Genomic DNA, 9704 nt, shown 5'->3' on the forward strand with positions numbered 1-9704 from the left:
GGCCTTCAATGGATCCTCACTGCCCTAAGACTGACATAAAAACTCCTTACATCTGCCCGCAAGGCCCCCTGTGGTCTGTTGCCTGCCTCCTCCCTCTGACTTCAGCTCTTAGGCTCACAGTGGCCCAGGATTCTCGGCCTCACTGATTGCCTTTCTTCCTGGAAGCCTTCCCCCTCTTCACAGCACTAGTAAAAATGATCTCATTTATTGCTTTCTCTGTTTTTTTTTTTTTTGTCTATTAAGTCCCATAAGGGCAGGGACCTTGTCTGTCTTGTACACCACAACATCCCAGGCTGCTGACTGCCTGTTACATAGAGAAAACAAATATTTGTTGAATAAATGAATGAATTGTGGGCTGGTCACATTGCTGTCTTTGCTAGGTCACATGTCAGGCATCAGAAACCACACAAAAGAGCCCTGTTGTTTAAGGTCGATGTTAGAAGTGCAGGTCCAGCCTTCCAGAAGCATTCCAAGATGCCCAGGCTTCAGCTGTCTGCCTCATTCAGGAAAGTGTCCTCTACAAAGTACCTTTAGCCTCTGATGGATTTGTGAATGAGAGAATAAATGAGCCAGCAAACTGATGGTATAGCTCTGCTTTACATTCTTTTTTTGTGTGTGTGTGAGGAAGATCAGCCCTGAGCTAACATCCATGCTAATCCTCTTTTTGCTGAGGAAGACTGGCCCTGAGCTAACATCTATTGCCAATCCGCCTCTTTTTTTTTTCACCTTTTCTCCCCAAAGCCCCAGTAGACTGTTGTATGTCATAGTTGCACATCCTTCTAGTTGCTGTATGGGGGACGAGGCCTCAGCATGGCCGGACAAGCGGTGCATTGGTGTGAGCCCGGGGTTCCAAACCCAGGCCGCCAGTAGCAGAGGGCGCGCACTTAACCGCTAAGCCACGGGACCAGCCCCTATGCTTTACATTCTGATAGTAACTTCTTCTCCCCAGATGAAGTTCAATGCCTCTTTTCTCTTTCTTTGATGCCTCTTCTCTCTTCATTTAGGAGGCTTCAGAAATGCAGCTTTTCACTCTCCTACTTGGCTACTGCCATCAACCCACTTGGCTGCTCTTCCCAACCTTTCCCTCTTTTGTCACCCTAAAGGCTAGCTGAAGGCATTTTTGTTTTGTTTTGCTTTAAGAGTTTTTACATCTAATTAATGTTGGAAAACAAAAAAGATAAACAACATCAAACAGAAATACTTGGGGAAGTTAAAAATGTTGCAAAATTTTACAAAACCCTTTGCTAGGATTCCGTTCTATTATTCCTAATTCTTTCTAAGAAAGTAAATGGAAATGACAATGAGGTTATCCTCCCTAATTTACTCTTTTGAGGGCAGGAACCAACAACACCCACTTTGAAACACCATCTTTCTGAGCCCCATCATGTGGGCTCTTTCTTGAGTGATGGCCGTGGTTGCCATCTTAAAGATCTAGTCAAAATGGAGCATCATGTTCCTCTGGGAAACCTGAGTGTAAGGAATAGTTCCATGCCAGCAGGGGCAACCTTGCACGTATCTACATAGGCCACATAGGCGAGGCTTGAACGGCAGCCGATCTGAGTCTTGGCAGAACACCTTGTGATCCTCCCGGAACATGAGAGCACGAGAGCTTTGTGAAGAGCTGCTACAAGGCCATTTGCCACTCAGCATCTTGTCTTCCAAGGAGAGTGTCATGAGACAGTTTCTCATTGCTTCTTGGGTTGTGATAAGGCTTTCTGCTTCACTCCCCTAGAATACAGCAGCGGATTATAAAAAGGCTTAGATGCAGCATGGCATTAGCCCTTCAGCAACAAGGCGTTCCACAGCTCATGTTGCAGTCATCTGGCTCCTTCTGTTTTAGTGTCATCCTTTTGGTGTGTGAGACAAAAGCTCATGGGGAGCTGGCACCTTTGGCTACTCTTGCTTTCACTGTCTACGTAAGTAACAATCTGTCTAAACCAAAAAAGGACTCTTTGTCTTTACCAGCCAGATCTTTCAGCCTTGCCTTGAAAGCATCTCATTCATCAATTAATGGTAAAAAAACAAAAAACCAACCAAACAAACAAAAACGACAGATACTACCTGGGTTTCAGAGAACTAAAGATGACTAAAATGAAGTCATGATTCCTTCTTTTAACATTACCATCTCGTTATGGAGATAGACAAGAAAACAAGTATTTACAAGGCAGTGGAGAAGTGCTTCAGCAGAGAAGGACAGAATACCAGCAGGAGCCCCTAAATGAGGTAGTGTGCTGAGGGGGAAGAGAGGCACCCTGAGGTGGAGGAAACGAAGTAAGAAAAGTTTTGCCTTTGGAAGGAAAGCACAGACCTTCAGACTTGGTGCTATCAGATTTCATCCAAGAGTAATTTTTTCTAGGCTTTTCTCTAATAATTATTTTGGAGCTCTCAGTCCTTCCCCTCAGCTCAAAAGTATCTCCCTCTGGGCAACTTTAAGTACATCAGTTAAAGATTCCATTTTAGCAATTAAGTGCACTGCACCAGGAGTCTTTTGACTGCAAGTGACTAAAAAATTAACTGTGGCAAGGACTGTTAGCTTCTTATATAAAGCACTATCCCTTACTTCTAGTACACCCCTGGTTTTTTGGATTTGGGGTGGGGGTAACACTGTGCTCAGCCATAGGTAATAAGTTGTGACCAGGCTAAGCCATCCATAACCATTCTGTTTCCCTTTGCCAGATACTCACTTGGCCTCCCTGGCAGCTAAGAACGGCTGTATCATTCAGTTCTGGTCAACGAGATATAAGGGGAAGTAGTTTGTGTCTTTCAAGAAATTTATCTAATTCATGGAAGTTGTCAAATATGTTGGCATAAAGTTGTTCATAATATTTCTTCAATATCCTTTTAATGTCTATAGGACCAGTAGTGATGTCCCCTCTTTCATTCCTGAAATTGGTAATTTCTGGTTTCTTTTCCTTTATCAGTTTGCTTGAAGTTTATCAATTTTATTAATCTTTCAAAAAATCTACTTTTGGCTTTCTTTATTTGCTCTGTTATTTGTTCTTTATTTCATGAAGTTCTGCTCATTTTTTAAAACATTTAATGTACGGTAAAATTGGCTCTTTTTTAGGCACATAGCTCTATGAGTTTTAACACATGTTTAGATTTGTGAAACTACCACCAAATCATGATACAGAATATTTCTATCATTCCATAAAACTCCCTCAAGATGTACTCACAACTTTCCTACATCTTTAACCAGTGGCAACCACTGATTTATTTCCATCAAAATCGTTTTGATTTTTCCAGAATGTAATATAAACGGAATCATAAAGTATGTAACCTTTTACATACCTTTGTTCAGCATAATGCCTTAGAGATTCATCTGTGTTGTTGCATGTCTCACTAGTTCATTTCATTTCATTGCTGAGTATTACTGAGTAGTATTTTACTGTAGGTTTCACAGTTTGTTTATCCATTCAACCATTCAACAGAAAGGACTTTCTGTTGTTTCTGGATCTGGGCAATTATGAATAGAACTACTGTAAATACTCATGGACGGGCTTCTGTGTGAACATAAGTTTTTGTTTCTCCAGAGTAAATATCTAAAAGTGGAATTGCTGGGTCGTATAGTGTTATGGACTGAATCTTTGTGCCTGCCCCCCAAATTCACAGGTTGAAGCACTAACTTTCAATGTGATGGTATTTGAAGATGGGCCCTTTGAGAGGTAATTTGGTTTAGATGAGGTCATGAGAATGGGGCCCTCATGATGGGATTAGTGCCCTTATAAGAGACACAGAGAGCTTGCTTCCTCTCTCTCTCCACCATGTGTAGACACAGCAAGAAGATGGCCTTCTGCAGACCAGGAAGAAAGGTCTCACCTGGGAACTGAATCAACTGGCATCTTGATCATCCCAACCTCCAGAACTGTAAGAAATAAATTCCTGTTATTTAAGCCACCCAGTCTATGGTATTTTGTTATAGCAGCTGGAACTGAACAACTAATATATGTGGTAAGTATATGCTTACTTTTATAGGAAACTGACCAACTGCTTTCTAGAGGGGCTACAACATTTTAAATTCCCATTAGCAATGTGTGAGTGTTCCAGGTGCTCCATGTATTCACCAGCACTTGTTATTATCTTTTGTTGTTGTTTAGTCATTCTAATATGTGTATAGTCATATCTCATCATGGTTTTAATTTTCATTTCCCTAAAGGTTAATGATGTTGTGCAATCTTTCATTTCTTTATTTTCTATCCATAAATACTCTTCTGTGAAGTGTCTGTTCAAGTCCCCCCCACTTCATTAAAAAAAATTTTTTTCTTACTGTTGGATTTTGGAAGTTCTACATATATTCTAGATACAAGTCTTTTGTCTAATTTGTGATTTGCAAATATTTATCCCAGTCTGTAGCTTGTATTTTTTTCTCTTAATAGTGTGTTTCACAGAGAAAAATGTTTAATTTTGATGAACTCCAATTTATCCATTTTTCTCTTTTATGGATAGTGCTTTTGGTTTCAAGGCTAAGAATACCTAACACCAGCACATGAAGATTCTCTCTTATGTTTTCTTCTAAAAGTTTTATATTTTTACATTTAGTATTAGGTATATGATTTATTTTGCATTAATTTTTGTATAAGCTATGAATTATAGGTTGAGGGTTTTTTTTAATGTGTGTGTGGGTTTTTCGTATATAGATGTCCAATTGCTCTATTTGATGAAAATTTTGTTTCCATTGAATTGCCTTTGCAACTTTATAAAAAAATCAATTAGCCATATTTGTGTGGGTCTATTTCTGAACTGTCTAATCTGTTATATTGATCTATGCGTCCACACCCTTGATAACTATAGCTTCATAATAATTGTTAAAAATCTGGTAGTGTGAGTGCTCCAACTTTTTCTTTTTCAAAATGATTTTAGCTATTTAGTTCATTTAACATTCCATATAACTTTTAGAATTAGCTTGCCTATATCTACAAAGATATCCTACTGGAATTTCTATCAGAATTACATTAAATCTTTTGATCAATTTATGGACAATTGGCATGTTAATTATATTTAGTGTATCAATCCATGAATACATTCTATCTCTCCATTCATTTTCATCTTCTTTGATTTTATTCATCAGCATTTTGTAGATTTCAGTGTACAGATCCTGCCCATTTTTTTTTCAATTTATTCCTTAGCACTGTTTTTTTGGAGCTATTTAAAATGACGTTTTAAAATATCCAGTTGTTGGGCCTGCCCCGTGGCTTAGCGGTTAAGTGCACGTGCTCCGCTGATGGCGGCCCGGGTTCGGATCCTGGGCGCGCACTGACGCACCGCTTCTCTGGCCATGCTGAGGCCACGTCCCACATACAGCAACTAGAGGGATGTGCAGCTATGACATACAACTATCAACTGGGGCTTTGGGGGAAAAAAATAAACAAATAAAATTATTAAAAAAAAATAAATAAATAAAATAAAATAATTAAAAATAATAATAATAAATAAATAAAATATCCAATTGTTCATTACTAGTATTTAAAATATAATTGATTTTTGTGTATTGACTTTGATAAACTCCTTGATAAACTCCTGTATTAGTTAGGGTTCTCCAGAGAAATAGAACCAATAGCATATATATATATATAAGAAGAGATTTATTATAGGAATTGGCTCATGCAGTTATGGAGGCTGAGAAGTCCCCCAATCTGCTGTCTGCAAGCTGGACAACCAGGACAGCTGGTGACGTAATTCCGTCCAGCTGACGTCTGAGAAGCAGAAGACGACGGATGTCTCAGCTCAAGCAGAGAAAGCAAATTTGCCTGTCCTTTGCCTTTTGGTTCTATTCAGGCCCTCAAGGGACTGGATGATGCCCACCCATGAGGGTGAATTTCTTTACTCAGTCTACTGGTTCAAATGCTAATATGTTCCAGAGATACTCTTGCAGACACATCAAGAAATAATGTTTTTCCAGCTATCTGGGCATCCTTAGCCCAATCAAGTCAACACATAAAATTAACCATCACAACTCCATCATTAGTATTAGAAACTTTTTTATAGATTCAGTGGAATTTTCTAATGTAGATAATCATGTTGTCTGCAAATAGGGAAAGTTTATTTCTTAATTTCCAATCAATATTACTTTATATCTTTTTTCTTGCATTCTTGTACTAGCTAGAATTTCCAGTACAACGTTGAGTAGGAGTGGAAAGAGTGGACGTCCTTTCTTTGTTCCCAATCTTGGGGGAAAAATATTCAGTCTTCCATAATTAAGTATGGTATTAGCTCTAGGGTTTTTGTTTTGTTTTGTTTAAGACTTTGTTTTTTTTTATTTTTAGTGAGGAAGATCAGCTCTGAGCTAACATCTGTTGCCAATCCTCCTCTTTTTGCTGAGGAAGATTGGCCCTGGGCTAACATCCGTGCCCATCTTCCTCTACTTTATATGTGGGACGCCTGCCACAGCATGGCTTGCTAAGCTGTGCGTAGGTCTGTGCCTGGGATCTGAACCTGCGAACCCTGGGCCACCAAAGCAGAGTGTACGAACTTAACCACTATGTCACCAGGCCGGCCCCAAGGCTTTATTTTTTTCAGAGCAGTTTTAGGTTTATAACAAAATTAAGAGAGAGGTACAGCTATTTCCCATATACCCCCTGCCCCTACACATGCATAGCCTCTCCCACATCAACAACACTCACCAGAATGGCATATTTTTTACCAAGGATTAACCTACATTGACAGATCATAATCACCCAAAGTCCATAGTCTACCTTAGGTTTCACTCTTGGTGTTGTACATTCTATAGGTTTGGACAAATATATAATGACATATATCCATGATTATAATATAACACAGAGTATTTTCACTACCCTAAAAATCCTCTGTGCTCTGCCTATTCATCACTCCCTCTTCCCCCATTCCTGGAAACTACTGATCTTTTTATTGTCTCCCTAGTTTTCCCTTTTCCAGAATGTCATATAGTTGGAATCATACAGTATGTAGTGTTTTCAGATTGGCTTCTTTCACTCAGTAATGTGCATTTAAGTTTTCTCCATGTCTTTTCATGGCTTGATAGCTCATTTCTTTTTAGCACTGAGTAATATTCCATTGTCTGGATATACCACAGTTTATGTATCCATTCACCTACTGAAGGACATCTTAGTTGCTTCCTAGTTTTGGCAATTATGAATAAAGCTGCTAAAAACATCCATGTGCAGGTTTTTATGTTTTCAACTTCTTTGAATAAATACCAAGGAGCATGATTGCTGGATGATACGGTAAGAGTATGTTTAGTTTTGTAAGAAACCTCCAAACTGTCTTCCAAGGTGTCTGTACCATTTTGCATTCCCACTAGCGATGAATGAGAGTTCCTGTTGCTCCTCGCCAGCATTTAGTGTTGTCAGTGTTCCAGATTTTGGCCATTCTATTAGGTGTGTAGTGAACTCTAGTTTTTCAATAGGCACCTTTTATCTGTTTGAGGAAGTTCCCTTCTATTCTTATCATAAATGGATGTTGAACTTTGTCAAATCCGTTTTCTGCATCAATTGACATGACCATGTGGTTTTTCCTTTTGAAATTACTATTCTGGTGGATAACTTTGATTTTGAATACTGAGCCAATCTTATAGTCCTGCAGCCGGCCCCGTAGCTTAGCGATTAAGTGCGTGTGCTCCGCTACTGGCGGGCGGGAGTCGGATACGGGGCGCGCACAGACGCACCGCTTCTCCAGCCATGCTGAGGCGGCATCCCACATACAGCAACTAGAAGGATGTGAAACTATGACATACAACTATCTACTGGGGCTTTGGGGAGAAAAAGGGAAAAAAAAAAAGGAGGAGGATTGGCAATAGATGTTAGCTCAGGGCCGGTCTTCCTCAGCAAAAAGAGGATTGGCATGGATGTTAGCTCAGGGCTGATCTTCCTGAGGGGGAAAAAAAAATCTTATAGTCCTGGGATAAACTCCACTTGGTGCAGGTGTTTTATTCTTTTTAGACATTGCTGGATTCAATTTGATAATATTCTGTTGAGGATTTTTGTGCCTATGCTCATTAATGATTTTGGATTGTAGTTTTCTTTTCTTGTACTACTTTTTTTCCTCAATCTTTTATTCTCTGTGTTGTCTAAATTGGATAATTTCTATTGATCCATAGCTATTTCCTCTATCATCTGCATTCTTCCATTGAGCTCATCCAGCGAATATTTTATTTTGGTTGTTGTATTTTTCAGCTCTAAAATTTCCATTTGGTTCTTATTTATACTGTATCTCTTATTTCTTTCCTGAGGTTTTCTATCTTTCCATTCATTCACCCTTATTTCCTAAGCATGTTTATAATACCTGATTTAAAGTCTTTTTCTGGTAATTCTAACATCTGTATCATCTAGGCATTGGCATAATTTGATTTTCTTTTTTTTTAAAAAAATTGAGATATTCCTGGTTCCTCCTATGCCTAGTAATTTTGCATTATATCCTGCACATTTTGAATATTATTTTATCAGATTCTGGGTATCACCTAAACCCTTAGGAGAAGGTTGATTTGTTTATTTGTTTTAGCTGGCAATTGCTCTAGTTAGGGTCAGACCAAAAGTTCTGATCTATATTGTGTGAGCTGTGGTTCCAATGTCAGTTTGGTTTTCAAACATTTCCAGTGCAATTTGGATCTGTCCTTTGTGTATGCCACCCAGTGGCCAGTCTGGATCCTGGGCAGTAGTCTACTTTGTAGCTCAGTTCTCAATGCCGGTTGTCTGCTGTTTAAGAGTCAGATTCATGCATGCGCAATTTATTTATCTATCTATCTATTTATTTATTTATTTATTTATTTATTTATTTATTTATTTATTTATAATTTTATTTATTTATTTATTTTTTCCCCCAAAGCCCCAGTAGATAGTTGTATGTCATAATTGCACATCCTTCTAGTTGCTGTATGTGGGACGCGGCCTCAGCATGGCCGGAGAAGTGGTGTGTCGGTGCGCGCCCGGGATCCGAACCCGGGCCGCCAGCAGCCGAGCGCACTCACTTAACCACTAAGCCACCGGGCCGGCCCCTGCATGCGCAATTTAGAGGTGAGCAGAGAAGTTCGTATACCACTGTTGGGGATCACACTTGATCTCCCTTCTCTTTGCAATAACCCAACACTTTCTGGCCCCCTGAGGACTCCCTTACTAGTCTTCCAGTTAGAAAGCTGGGGTTTTAGACTCCCTACTCTGCTGCTTCCTTCTCTCAACTACATCTGCATCTTGGGCCACACACTGAGAGGACACAGAGAGAATAAAAGCAATGGGTATTGGCACCGGACTCTTGGGACCAAATCTCCTCTGATCAGAGTGAAGACTTCCCCTCTCTCTGAGTTGAAGGAGTCTTCTCTGTGACCTCTGCCATTGCTGTGCTACTGCCGTAGCGTTGCCTGGAGGCAGGCGTTGGAGAGAAGGCAAATGAAGAAAAAAAGATATGGGATTTCCCCCATTCTCTCTGTCCCTAAGGAGCCTCCTTTCCCACTCCTTGGGCCAGAAACAGAACTCTTCTCTTGGAGTTCTTCCTGTTCACTCTGTGTGTGCACTTCTGGGTTTCAGGCTGCCTTTGAGTCTAAGCCAGGAGACACCAAGGGAAAAAAAAAAAGGGGGGCGGGGGTAAATTCAATGCTAGTAAGGTGGAACTCCAAATTCTGATCTTCTTCCCCAATCTGCTTGCTACTATTTGCTTTGAGGAGTCCTCAGGAAGCTGCCCCATGCATTCTATCCAGGACTCTCTGGGAATCAATCTACGGAGAGAGACAGGATGGTGTG

Source organism: Ceratotherium simum, chromosome 14, assembly GCF_057802395.1.
Source record: "Ceratotherium simum simum isolate JZ-2026a chromosome 14, ASM5780239v1, whole genome shotgun sequence".
In the NCBI taxonomy this organism is placed as follows: domain Eukaryota; kingdom Metazoa; phylum Chordata; class Mammalia; order Perissodactyla; family Rhinocerotidae; genus Ceratotherium; species Ceratotherium simum.